This window comes from Artibeus jamaicensis, unplaced genomic scaffold (assembly GCF_021234435.1).
Source record: "Artibeus jamaicensis isolate MK-2021 breed Jamaican fruit bat unplaced genomic scaffold, CSHL_Jam_final contig_3126, whole genome shotgun sequence".
NCBI classification, from domain to species: Eukaryota; Metazoa; Chordata; class Mammalia; order Chiroptera; family Phyllostomidae; genus Artibeus; species Artibeus jamaicensis.
Window position 1 is genome coordinate 5,554,261 of NW_026521723.1, and position 14,460 is coordinate 5,568,720.

Genomic DNA, 14,460 nt, shown 5'->3' on the forward strand with positions numbered 1-14,460 from the left:
TAGTGATATGGCCTTTGGTCTTTGGATTCCTTTTAACTTGATCAAACCTTTAATATTGCTTCTTTTGATCATGACTTGGTTTATTACACCTCAGAATATCTGCCTTTTCACCGGCTTTAGCTGTGGCCCTCTTTTGACTGATCCTTTCTGGATATCAGCCCAGTTTAGATGAAAACTTTGTTTCTAAAACATGGTGCTCAGTGTTCCAGATGCCAGCCATGGGTGCTTTTGATAACAAGCAAATACATTAATAAGCAAAATCATAAAGAAGCTGATCTGGGAAAATATTTCTTCATAAACTCACAACATTGATAATGACCCTAATTACATTAAAGCAACAAAAAGGAACGGAGACAGAAAATAGTAACTTGGAAGTCTTTCTTCCGTTCTTTGTCTTGGGACTGTTTGAAATCATGTCAGTACAGCTATTTAGATTTCATTACTAAATGAATCTAAATACATGGTGATAATGAACTTCCACGTATATGAACATGTGTTCTCATCTCATTTGGTGCTACCTGTTCTTAGCAGTCCCAGAGAACATGTTCAGATTTGTTGTAAGTCCAGGATTTTATTTTAATTTTTTGTATACAGCCTTTGCATGAATAATACAAATCCATATAAAAGTTTCTATAAAGAAGCTCAAAAGGGCTTGTAAGGGGATTGATCACATGTGGACACAATTACACATATGAAAACTTATCTGAAACATAGTAGTAAGTTTACTGCATAAGGAACTGTGATCATGAATTAATTGTTAAGAAGTGGATTTCCTTTTATTTTTTAAAATGTGACCATACATGTAATTTCTGACATATCTTTCAAATACAGCTAAGTGGCCTTAAGTGTAATAAATATGTAGATCTTAAGAATTAGGGTGATTGGTACTGTTCTTTATTAAAGATGTTTTCTTGAAAAGTTCTGACTTAATTAGTTTCTCAAAATTAATATATTATTATTGACAAAATCTAATTTCAGTATGCTTCGTGTGTATTTCTAAATGATCTTCAATTAGCAGTGGCTCTGATTTTACAGATTGAAGTTTTACTATTCCCAGGTTCTTGTATTCAGTAATCAATGTAAAGTACACATGAGGGAGCTGTGTAAAGGAATACACTCCCAATCACTTTATGAAGAAGAGCTGTCTTTGATAAAGCAAAGGATCATCCTTTATCATATCTGTTTGGTAATTCTGGGTTCTATAGATTGAATTGTCTTTATTTTATGCCAAATACTCAAAATGTATTGGGTTGGCCTAAAAGTCTCTATGGTTTTTTCCATGAAATAAAAGATACATTCTTCGTTTTATTGATTTCGATATTTTTAGTATGTTGGCTATCTCCTGCATGGTATGACATTGATTGTTGTCAATTAATGTCTTGATTTGATCGCTGTGAACTTCAACTTGTTTACCTGACCGTGGAGCATCGTCCAGTGAGAAATCTCCAGCTCGAAACTTTGCAAACCACTTTTGACACATTCATTCACAGCACCTTCTCCATTTACTCCACAAATCTTTTTTTGCATTTCATTTGCATTTGTACCTTTCTTGAAATAATAAAGCATAATGTGCTGAAAATATTGCACATTTTCTTCCATCTTCAGTATTAAAATGGCTACGCAAAAATTCACCAATTTTGAAGTGTTTTTTAAATACACACTGATATGACAACTGTCACAGTACAATCTAACAATTGTTTCGAATGGAGTTAAAGACAGGTGTTTCTAGAGCCATCTTAGGGGGGAAAAAGAAAAACAGACTTTTTGGCCAGCCCAGTATAAAGCTGGATTAGGAATCTGGGACTTCAGCATGTATCTAGTATAGTAATGACACACACATATACCACAGGTGAAATAGAAAATAAAGGTGCTATTATACCTATGGGACGCAGGGAGGGTAAGTGTGGGGTGGTGAGAGAAGACTATTAGGGAGTGGAAATTGGGATGGACCTAAACTTTGGTTGTATTACTTAGTATTTAGGCATTGGAGCAAAATGCTAACTTGAATTTATCAAAGAGAAAATGAACCTGGTGGAAAGCCCAGGTTAACCCTACCTGGGCCAGACAGGTCATTTCAAATGTGTCATCTAAGCCAGTGTGATCCTATCCTCAGTAAAAGAATTTGAGCATGTATCTTTGATATATGTACATTTATTTATAAATTAGATATATTGAGCTATTAATATATTATGTACATAATAAAATTAAAAATAGCTTAAAAATAAAAAAGACAAATTGAATATTAAGAAAACTTCTAATTTTCTTCTTATTTACCCCAGGGCACCAAATCTGGGTTATACTGGGGCTTAATGTCTCATTTATGTTTTAGTGTTCGAGAACCCACTATGGAGACCATAGGGCAGAATCGAGTAGTGTTACACCAAATTTAGATCAGTTGCATTAGATCAGGGACTTCATTTTGCTCACCGTTGCATCTTCAGCTCCCAGAACATGGTAGGAGTTCAATAAATACTGTTGAGTGAATAGGCAGAATTAGGCCAGCGCAGCATGAGGGATCTGGTAAGATAGAAAACAATTTTCGTTCATTGCTCTATCTCCCATGCCTGTAAAAGTGGCTGCCACATAGTAGGAACTCAGTAAATATTAGTTGACTGAGTAGGGGTGTAGACAGTGTATGGCTCAGCATGAAGGATCTGGCCATAGATCCATGGGCATGAAAAGGTAGCTTCCAGGAAGTCCCCTAACCTGGAACAGAATATAACTAGCAATGGGTAGGCAGAAAGCTATAGCTGCTGGTGGTGGTGATGGTGTGGTGGTATTGGGGGCACAATATTAGTAAGAATGTCTCAGAGGGATGGCTTTGGTAACCTCAAATCTCAAAAAATTTAAACTTCTTAAGCAGTAGGGTCTGGATTTTAGTCATCTTTTTACCCACAGTGCCTAAGACATAGTATGGTAGGTGTCTGATTAATTTTTGTTGAATTACTGTTTTATACTGTGTACCGGGTATAAGAGGCTTTGTGTGTACAGAATGGATCAGTATCAGGATGGAGGCCTGTAAATGAATCCTGCCCTGATTGAAGCAAAGCCAGTGATTCTGGGATTACCTCATACGCAGACATGTTTTTAAGCCTTGGCAGTGTTGCCTGCACAGAGATGGCTCTGGTGACCACACCTGCCAAGTTGCAGTTGTTTATTTAAAAGTTGTTACTAACATGTTTTTATTGCCATATTATCAGTGAAGAAAATGGAGTTTACAGTAGAATTATTTCTTACATGCTATTATCCTATACCTTCTTCCCCCATCACTAAAGCTGGGATATGCCATGGATCACAACAATGTCATGGATTACAAATAGGGCCGGATTTATTTACACGTAAGTGAAACAAGGCACTTTGTATTTTCTTTCCTCTTTTTGGAATTTTCTTATTCAGACTTCCTCTATAAAAGATACAAATTCTAATTTTGTGGACATAAAATAAACCCGTCGTGCATTTTATTGAGTGCTGTCAGAGCTGGGGAGAGCAAACATTTCCTTCCTGAGAAGTTACGGTATCGGCCCTCTTTAGAAGTTGGCCAGATGAAGGCATCCATCCTTTTTTGGCTCTCCCACACTGGTCAAGACGGGTACCCTCTGACTACCCCTTATAGTTCAGTCTCATTTAGGACCTGTTTATTTAAAGCAGTTTCACATCTGCAGAATTAATAAATTACTATGCTCTAATTTGCATCTCGGATGCCTCGTAGTAAATATAGGAAGTTCCCCTTTGCCCTTACAGAAACAGTTTATTCTGCTCAAACCTCCTAGCATTGGATAAAAATTTCTTCAGAGAGCCCTCCTCCATCTTTAGCACAGACTCGTCATTAAGTTATCAAATCATCAAATCTTTCTTTGTTGCAAGGCTGTCAACCTTAAAGGCACAGTAGTAACATACCATATACTTGTTATTTCAATCTAGATTTAACACTGTGATTTCAGTGACCTCTCACTTGCTCTTTAAAACCACTGTGAGGTAGATAGTAGGGTGTCATTATTTTCATTTTGCAGATGAGAAAATAGGCTCAGTGTTGTTAAGTGGCTTGACCCAGGTCATTGAGTTTGCAGTGGCTCCCATGAAACCAGAACCCAGTAGTCTGGCCCTCCTCCAGTGAGCTGCCCACTGTGCAGAGCAGAATTTATCTTATTTGAACAAAGATTTGTCTTTTTTTCTTTTACTTATTTTCAACCAAGTAAGTTGTTGTAAATACCTGGAACAGCAGTGGCATAGATAATATGTTAATTTAATAGTTCATGCCCAGTGGGATATAAAATATCAGTGAAATGGGCCTTAAATTTCTGATGTCCATAACTCTTATTTGTGTATTTAAGTAAGTGTTCTCAGATCATGTGGAATGACTGTCAATTTGATTTAACTTTATTTAGATTGTGATGGCAAATTAAAGCTACAGGGACCACACACTGACAAGGAAGTACTTTGAAGTGTGTATTAGGATTCTTAAGTGAGATTTAGATTATCTGTTGGGGCTGTTTTTTTTTTCCTATGAGACATTTCTGAAATTATAATGACAATTAATTGGAAAATATGAACTGATATCTAGATATTTGAGATACACCCATTTCTGGAACACATTCATATTATAATTTAATATTAACTGGTGTTTTCAAAGAAATGAAGGCATGTGCTATAGTTTTTTAATTTTAAATTTAAAAGACAATTTAATTTGGCACTTTGTGGAAAAGGAACTTTCACAGGTTTGTTAGAGAATTAAACACATCACCTCTGCCAACTATAAAAGAGAAGATATTCATCCCCAAATTATTATGGGATCAATTGTTCAATTAATATTTTACATAGTAGAAAAGTTTTATGTGTTAGCATCTTATTTCAAAGTGCCCCAAGAGTAAAGAGGCTAGGAATTATTTTACGGTGGGAGAATGATAAAAGATTGACTGTATTAGAGTTCCAGAAACTTTGTTTTTATTTTAAAAAATTACAGTCTGATTCCAAAGCAATTTATTTAGAGTATTTGTTTCTATAGCTTTCCTTTGCTTCAATTTAATTTTTATAATTTGTACTTAAATATTTATACTAACTTTGGGGCATGATGTAGGTAGTAATAGCTTAAAAAGTCTGTAAAGAATTACCGTTTGAAGAAAAGCCAGACCGTGTGTTTATTAGAGAAGGCATATAAAGATGGAAGGGGGTGGGAACTGTCAGCTTTCTTTTCTTTAGGTTGGCTTTTCGTTTAGGATGCGGCATAAAAATAAAAGTCACGAGGATAACTTAAAATATTTCATTCTTAAGCAGTTATGTCAACTCTGAATCCAGTGGTCCCTCTCTTTCTACCTTGAAACAGCCTGTGAGGAAGAAATAGTCTCATTTTAGATGAGGGAACTCAGCCACTTGCCCAAGGTTATCCTTCCGGTAAGTGGTAGAACGGGCATTCCGTTCCAGCTCACTCTGTCCAGGGAGGCCAGGCTCCTGCTCCCTCACTCCCTTACCTGTCTCCTGTGGCTCCCACATGGCGCTGGTATCGCTCCTTAGTGCCATGTGCCTGTCTTGCTCCTACTGAGTTGTAATGCTGAGGGTGTGAAGTACAGCTTTCTGGCTCATTAATAATTTTATTTCTTGGATCATTCTCAGTATACGGTAAAGTTCTAAAGTTAAAGTTAGTGTTGTATAGTATCCTAACAAAATAGTTTGGGAATTCACCTAACTTAAGAAACAGACAAAATAGAATTTTAGCTCTAAAAGAAATATTGTAGGTGAGCTTGGAGTAGCATAATCCATCATTTTAAATTTCAAGAAAGCTAGGCCTAGATTAAGAAACCTGGACCCAGGCCATGTGAATGGCAAAGCTAGAACTCAATATGTAAGACTTCTGGTTTGGTATTTTGCTATAGAAGTCTGATTACTTCAAAATAACATAAAAATCATCTTAGTCAGCTGATGGTGCCATTTGTATAGCGGGAATATGTGACTTTTTATGTTGTTATTTATAAATAGTTAAAAAGATTGAAGAGCTAAAAATGTTAGAATAAAGCTTATATGTAATACATTATACATATTAACCTCGAAATCACTTTATTGTCTTACTAGTTGACTTTTAACTTATTTAGTACTTTAACATAATTTTTGTAACCAACAGATAATAAACTGAAACATGGCTTTGGTGTAGCTCCCTGAGTCCTGTGAAAACAGGAAGAATTTGCAAAACAATACCACATTGTTAAATGGCATCCCAGTTTATCAAATGTCATAAGTTTATTACAGTGTGGTTTTAGGAAAAACCATCCCAGCCTTTTAGCAGTTTATCCTAATCTTGAGTAAAAGAGCCTTTAAAATTTCCAGGGCTGTGAGATTGTGTTCCATCCATCAAAGTATAAACTGCTCATTGCCGTTGATCAGGAGAAAGAAGTTTGTAAGGGCTTTATTTGTGAGAGAGATTTGACTGACTTGTGTGCTGTGATGCCTCATGGTGGCCTTATTAAGAAACTACTGTAGTGAAACGTAGTCACTACGTACCCTGTAACTCTGCCTGAATCCACTCAAATGTAGGTGGACTAAACAGTAATGAGTTAAAACCCTAGATAATATTTTCTAGGTTGGTGTTTTTATGTCTCATTCAGGAGAAATCAACTTCTGCTCTGCAGTTCAGAGAGGAAGTCTGGTATGTTTTATCAGAGGTCTGGTTTGGGGAGTTAATGTGGGGGTGGCCATCCCTCAAATCTTTACTTCTAGAGGAACGAGAGCCAGGCAGTCCTAGCAGCTGCTAGCCTATTTTTCTCTTTGTGTATATTAGAAAGAAGGCACCCCTTTCTTGAGATACTTGAGTTCCAAATGTTGAAAAGTTGTCATAATAGATTGGTTTTGTGAGACGTTTTTCTGAATTTTGGCAGGAGATTGTCATAATAAATGTATAGATCTAGGCTCTCTGATGTGAATGGCGCCCTCTAGGGTTATGCACAGAAAAACTCGCACAGCTGTACGTGCAGACCCTGCAGAGAATTATATCTGAGGAGAACATGTCTTTAGATATTAAAACATTACATCAAGAAAACTATAAATATAGTCTTTACATAGAAAATGCTAGTTATTTATGAAGTCCTTATTTTTAAATTTATAAACATAATAGAAATGAAATAGAAAGAATAGGTAATGGATACTTTATCTCTGCAATGTACTGCAAAAGGTTCTGTATTCTATTACACACTTTCTTGGCCCAACCAATTTAATATATTTTCAAACTTAGTCTGTTAGAGTTCTGACTAAAGAAGAAAAACTTCTGACCTTTATACATAAAGATTCTTTCTTAAATTAGATGGGTGCAGTAATAGAATACAGAATGACTTTAGGCATCCACCTCTTTATCCATCACTAACAGTTCACTGTTAAACCATATAAGTGCAATTTGATTGGATTTTTAACATACCAAAAATTGGCAATCCATGATAAAGAAAGTATACTCAGTGAGGACTTGAGTTATGAGAACAAAAGGAAAACCAAACTTTTTATTAATCTTAAGTGGCAGCTAAATGGAAATAAAAGCTCTTGATTTTTGTGTGAGAATGGTGATGGAGGATCAGTACCTTGTGTTTAGTTGGAAGCAGAAGGTCTCAGAATGCAGCTTGTGTGACTTGAAGGGGTTTGTTTGGGCAACTAGGATTGTAGAGGTTCAGCTCCCTGTGCATGTGGAAGGGTAACTAATGCATTCACTATCTTTGTGCTAGTCAATTGAATGATTTTCTTAAAAGGAGCAATAGTTACCTTTCTCCTCCTTATTTAAGGAGTGGCCATTGGTAAGATATTCAGCAGGAAATCCATTACTCTGTTTATAGTCTGGTGCTTCCTTGGTTGAGTTTGAGTCTTGCTCAATAGGTAGTGATGATGCATTAAGTAGTTCCCACAACAGTTGTACTGGACCTTTCACTTAGCTCAGTGACATGATTGTAAAATACAGGACTCAAACAGAGTTTGGAATGGTGATCTCTTCCATTACCAGCAGTAAAATGTTGCTGGTTTGTAAAGAGGAGAATGCTTGTTTGCAGTAGTTCAAAGGTGCTAATTGTTTCTAGTAGGGATATTACACATGAAGCCTCCAGGTAATCCTTAACCTTTTCTTTAGGTCCCACTGGCCACTGACCGTTTTGCACACACTGTAATACCTAACCTCTCAGAACTTTCCTGCTGGCTTCCTGGCTCCCGTCTTTGTTTGAATCAGCAGCCTTTACTATGCCCTCTGAAGATCAGCTCTCTCTAAGACCTGGGAGCCACTGATCCTCCATATTTTGATTCCTTAACTTTTATAAACTTTGCTGAGATAACATTCATTCTGTAGTTATTCCTGCCCATAAATTACAAGTGTTTAAATTTATTACATTTGTAGTTTTACCGTTGTCATAATTTTTAGAAATGTTAGCATGGGTAACTTAAGGACTATATTTTTTAAAGTCCTTTGTCAGAACACTGGTTATGTGCTTACTTTGTTGACTATATAAAACCCAGATTTTTTAGATTTCATGATACACAGCACCACATGACTAAATAAATCATTATCAAGTGCTTTCAGTGAGAAATCATTTTAGGAAGTGACGAAATCATTTATGCAACATGAGATAATTTTTTTCAAGAGACTCATGTTGTCTTGTATTTTTAAAAAAATTTAAATATAGCTGGAATATAATCATGTATTATTTTTGGGTATACAGCATAGTGACTCAACATTTTAATATTTTACTATATGGTCACCCCATCAATTCCAGAAATCATCTGTCACTGTGCAAGCTTATCACAATGTTATTGACCTTCCCCTTTTCACTCATCCACCCACCCGCTCCCTCCTGGTAACCCCCTCCCTTTGGTCTCTTTCTATGAGTCTGTTGTTTTGTTTTTAGATTCCACATATAAGTGAAACCAAATGGTATTTGTCTTTCTCTGCCCGACTTATTTCAGTTAGCATAATACCCTCTAGATCCATCCATGTTGTCACAGATGGTGAGATTTAATTCTTTTTTATTGCTGTGTAATAGTTCACTGTGCATGTATACCACATCTTCTTTATCCACGTATCTATCAGTGGACACCTAGGTTGCCTCCATATCTTGGCTGTTATAAGTAATGCCAAAACGAGCATAGGGGTGCATATATCTTTCCAAATTACTTTTTATTTTCTTTGACTAAATACCCAAAGTTGCAATTCATTTTTCTTTTAGGTTATGAAATGTGACTTCTGAGTTAAATAAGATAAAACAATTTACCTTCATAAAAAATCCATAATCATCATATTAATGCGAGAATAAAATTTTAAATGTTTTATTAATTTAAAATATATGAATTTGATATTTTATTATAATATTTTGAAAGCTGCTCGTTGTGCTGGCCCTTGCCCTTTAGCTTACCTGAAAATGATCTTTATTAATTACAAGTGTGATAAAGTTATTATACCTGAACGTAACATGTGGTTCCTTTATCCCTCACATTTCTGCTATATTTTCAGAAGGAAAAGTAATTATACTTTTGATTTGCTGAGTAACTTCTTACCCAACCATTTTCTCTTATGGTCGAGTATACAGCTTCTCTGCTAGTGTATTTATTTTGATTTAGGAATATGAATATTTTAGGTAAATTTCATAATCTTCAAACTAGTTTGAAAAATTAATTCTTATTTTCTTTAGAAATGTATAAGTGCTAGTCAAGTAACAATGATCTAAACAAGTTGTTTTATATTATAATGAAATAGTGCTACAAAAGTATTTGTTCTGAAAACATGAAATGAAACTCAAAAGTTCTCAAAAATTTTTTGGTTAAGATTTATAGCTTTACATTGTTGTGGTAATTAGGATGATGGCATAAATATACTTATTTTACAGAATTTTAAGAAAAATTAGAAAGGATTTATGATGGTTCTAAAACATATATTTAGTAAATGAATGGTATTGGTGACCACTTACTGAATGTCTGTTCAGTGAATGAAATGATTGAACTTTGTCTTACTTGTATAGGTGATCATTGTGCCTCATATGCTTGGCAGTACCTACTCTAGTACCTATCAACAAAAGAGGCATCTGGGAGTCACTTAGTGGATAAATGAAATGTAAGACTGACTTTAGAGTTTTACAGGCTTTTCTGACATATGTAATATTAAGATCTAATTTAGTCTTTCCCAGTTCTCATTAAACTCTCCCAGTTGGTTTTCTCTTTCTGTATATTTGTCTTACTCTTCATGAAGTGAATAAAATATGACATTAAATATAACCCATATTGACTACCTATTTTATATCAGGCACTTAATGCACTTTCATATATCTCATTGTAAAGGTCATAACAGATCTTGCTGGTTGATATAATTTAAACGCCCTCTACCACTTCTGTTTTTCTTCCCCTTTCCCTGTCCTTCCCCTTCCAGTCTTGAAACTGAGGATCTAAGAGAATGAGTAACTTACCTAGCATCACACAGGAGGGGCCACAGCATGTAAGTCCAAAGCCAGTGCCCTTTTCAGTGATCTTACTTACCCAGGGAATCTTACACCTGGACTCTTAATATCTGATTGCTGGAACAGATGTTCCGCTCCCCCCACCCCCTGCCTCATTTGATTGGCTTCTTTTTCATGATTTAAAACTGAGTTCTGGGCCACACTCTCCGAAAACTAATTAAATGGTCATTTAATATCTACCTGGGAGACAGCATGGTTTAAAACTACCGTCGTGTGTCTGACAAGCCCCATTTGAATGTCATCTATGCCACCTCTTAGCTCTGTGAGTTTGGGCCAGGTACTTTAATGTCTTCGTACTCTGGTTTTCACATTTATAAAGAAGAAAAATAGTAGTTACGTTTTAAAGACATTTTGAAAATTAAACAGCTAAATCTATGTAAAACGGTCGAGTGCTTTGCATATAGATACTTAGCAGCTATGAATTTATACTACTTTGTATAAATTCTTCTTTCTCTGTTAGATATATTCAGTGTATCTGTGTTTATGTGTGTTCACCTGTCTTTTGCAAGCATAACGTATATTTGTACTCATTTATGTATATAAACAGTTAAAAAACAAATGGTTTTCTTGGGTTGGTGGAATCCTGCTGTTGGGTAATATACATTTAAGGATCAATAAAAGAATTTCAGCATTCATTCAGCAAATCTTTGAGCTTCTCCTACGGGCAAGGCTCTGTTCTAGTCTTTGAGACTATAGTAATGGTAGGATGGTTAAAAAATGCTGGCAAATGGGAGGGTACCTTCTAGTGGGGTAAAAAAGACAAATAAGTAAGTCGTATGATATGTTAAATGGTAATACAGGGAGAATAATGCAAAGGAAGAGAGACAGGGTGCAGGTTGCAGCTTTAAACAGATGGTTTGTGAGTAGAGAGGAGTTTTACTCTCTCAGGAATTGGCCAGTGCAGGAGTGCATTCATAGAAAGATGGAGAGCCTGGTGCTGACTTCAGGAAAGCCCTGTCCTTCTCCAAGAATTGGGTGTCTCTTTCTGCACGATTTTTAGAGTGCTCTGGCACTCCTGGAGACATTCCTGTTCAGCATGAAATGTGGTACAAAAGTTTGTACCTGGTGGCTAGCTTTGGGGGAATTCACTCGTATGCTTGGAAGAGGATGCATGGTACTCTGGATGGCTTTCTCTGCAGCTGGCAGAGTTAGGGGCAAACTACGTGCATTCCTTGAGGCTTACTCATACTTCTCTTAAGACATCGGAATTTGAAATTCCCTGATAGCAGTCAAGTAGACCTTTCAGACTAAGAAGAAGAGTATCTTCAGTGTCTGCTGTTCTTTAATTGCCCCCCTGCATTTTTTAGTGCTCATGGCAGGAGGTGTACATTTTAAGTTTTAAAATAATCTACAAAGAGTCAAGGCAAGAAGTAGTGTTGAACTAATACTTTTTTTCAAAAATTCTTCTCCCCCCAAATTTATTTATATATCTGTTAATTCTTTCAGCATATATTTGTTGAGCATCTACTATGTTCTGGGCACTGTAAATGTAACCAAGAGGGTAACGGTGAGTAAAGTGATATTTCTGCCCACAAAGAATATGTACAGCAGGGAGAAGAAGTACAGAAATAACCTCCTTATGAGACATTAATGAGGTAACACAGGGAAGAAGCTACCATATGCCTGGGTACAGTAGATGCTCAACACCCATGTGTTGACTTTGGGATAAAATGATTAGTCATTGAGGAGAGTAAGACAATACGCTAAAAAGATAGATGGCAGGTGAGGGAGAAGGAACATCTGGATCCATAATTAGGGAAGTCTTCATGGAAACTTAAAATGTGTCTTGAAGATTGAATGGGATTTGGTCATACATACCCCTTGAGCATGGAGAAGTTACCTTATTTGGTTTTGTATTTTTAGCAGGTGGTCCAGATCAGCTGTCAAATTTTTGTTGAATGAAAAAATAAGGGGAAAGGACAGTCTTGGTGAAGGGAATAGTGAGGGAGAGGGTATGCCAAAGATTGGGAGGCCCACAGGTATGTGCAAAAGAAATATTGCTTCAAAGTAATAATGGATCAGATTCTAGAGGCTCATATTCACCAGGCGAGGCAGTGGAGGGTCTCTGAGGCAGGCTTCGTACCATGCATAGGTAACACTGAAGAAGGTGATGGTACTATTACAGCATCAGAGGCTGGAAGTAATTAGGAGCTCACCTATAGTGGCCATGAGCCAAGCCAAGAGGTATTTTAGAGGCTGAATTGACAGCACACTAAACTACTTCAACTGTGGCTCAGTGGAATGATTTTGAATGCCTCCTTTTACTATAGGAACTCTTTGAGAAAATGAAAGCATCAAATCATACTGGAACAAATTTTTTAACAGTTTAGCACTAAGTCATGCTCACAAGAGATCTTACAAACACTATGAAAGTAAAAGTGTTAAGTAAAGTTACATCAGCGTTTAGGTAATTTATATCAGAGTTCAGTTTTTATATACTGTAAATATATTTTTATAGTCCTTTTGGGCCCTTTGTATATTCTGTGTTATAAATACACACACATACACCAGGAAAGGCAGGAAAGGAGAGGGGAAATATGGAAATAACCACATATCAGTTATTTATTTGATGCTACCTTTTGAATCAGTTCTGTAACCCAATTATTACACTTTGTTGATTTGGATGTGAAAAATCTTTATGATTATCAGTTTTATAAAGTGGTTTCCAAGACAGAATTTCAGCCCCCCTGCTTTTTTAAAGAAACATTTAGAATAGTAATGATGTTTAAGTTTTGTTTAGAACAATATATTTTTGTTAGAAAACACATTCTTCAGAAAAATGGTATCAGCTTTTGCCTTCACATCTAGTATAAATGTGTAAGACTAAAAAGAGACCCTATGAAAATGTGATATGTGTGACCCTTTCTTTCAAGATCACAGACCTTATTAACATACTTGTGTGTTAGAGTGTAACTCCTGAAAACTGATGAACCCAGATTCTAGCCCTGCTTTTGCATCACCGTAACCTGTGCCAGACATTTGATTTCAGTAGGCCTCGGTTTTCTCATCTATGAAACAGGCTGGCCTGGAATGATCAGAAATGTCCTTTGCAGGGCAACTCCTTGTGACTCTGGGACCTCTTAGAGCCAACAGGAAGTATCTCCCATAAATATTGACAAATTGTAATATTTCAAAATTCAGATTATTTAGTATGCCTGACTTACATCTTTTTTCATGTAGGAGGCTGAAAGGTCCATGTTTACTTTTGTTGCAAAACATTGCCTCCTTCTGAGCAGAGTGCAAGGCCCATGGAAGATGCCCCCAATAAATAGTTGCTGGGTTCCTTTCAGCTGTGAGAGACGTTAGTGTGTTAAGGGATTGCTCTGGGGCTTAGTCTAATCCTCTGCTATGTTAGAGAAGCAGTTGAAACAACTCTTGAGTAGGCAATCACAGAACCCATTACATTCACTCAGTGAACATTTATTGAGGTCCTGCCATTTGTCTTACAAGCATGGTATTAAGCCTTGGGAATATAAAGTTAACAAAAATAGCTACCCCCAATGCCAGCCTCTATAATAGTAAAGAAAAGAAGCATTATGGTATACATAGGTATTATACCAGTTATAGATGGAAAAGTGTGAAGCGATTTATACTCTAAATCATTGTTAAAAGTAAAATTGCTTTTTCTTAAATATCCAAATCAGTAAAAGTACTCATTTGAAAAAAATCAAAAGATAATAAGACTTACCCCAACTTCTCTTCCAATTAAAAGTTATTTCTCTTAAAAAAATTAAATATATTGATTAGCAAGGGAGGGGTGGAAAGAGAGACAGAGAGAGAGAGAGAGAGACAGACAGACAGACATCAATTTGTTGTTCCACTTATTTATGCATTCATTGGTTCATTTTTGTATGTGCCACAGCTGGGGATCGAACCTGCAACTTTGGCATTTGGGTACCAGGGTTCTTTCTCTTGAAGTAGATTGACAAGTTCTTATCTGCGTTTCTTCACATTTTCCTTATTTACGTCTGAAGAACCAAGGACATTTCAGCTAGTCTTTAAC

The 14,460-nt window shown here is 36.2% G+C and overlaps 1 protein-coding gene across 16 annotated transcripts in view; it reads left to right on the top strand.

Annotated features, from left to right (window-relative positions):
- The window catches only part of BBX (BBX high mobility group box domain containing), a 255,771-nt gene that overhangs the window by 15,455 nt on the left and 225,856 nt on the right, over nt 1-14,460 (top strand). Inside the window, exon 1 of one of the 16 annotated variants that reach the window (XM_053663013.1) lies at nt 10,385-10,435. The exons of the other annotated variants lie outside the window; for them this stretch is intronic. The gene's annotated coding sequence lies outside the window, so the exon portion shown is untranslated. Of the gene's footprint in view, nt 1-10,384; nt 10,436-14,460 lie in introns of those variants that run through there. 16 annotated transcript variants of the gene reach the window in all.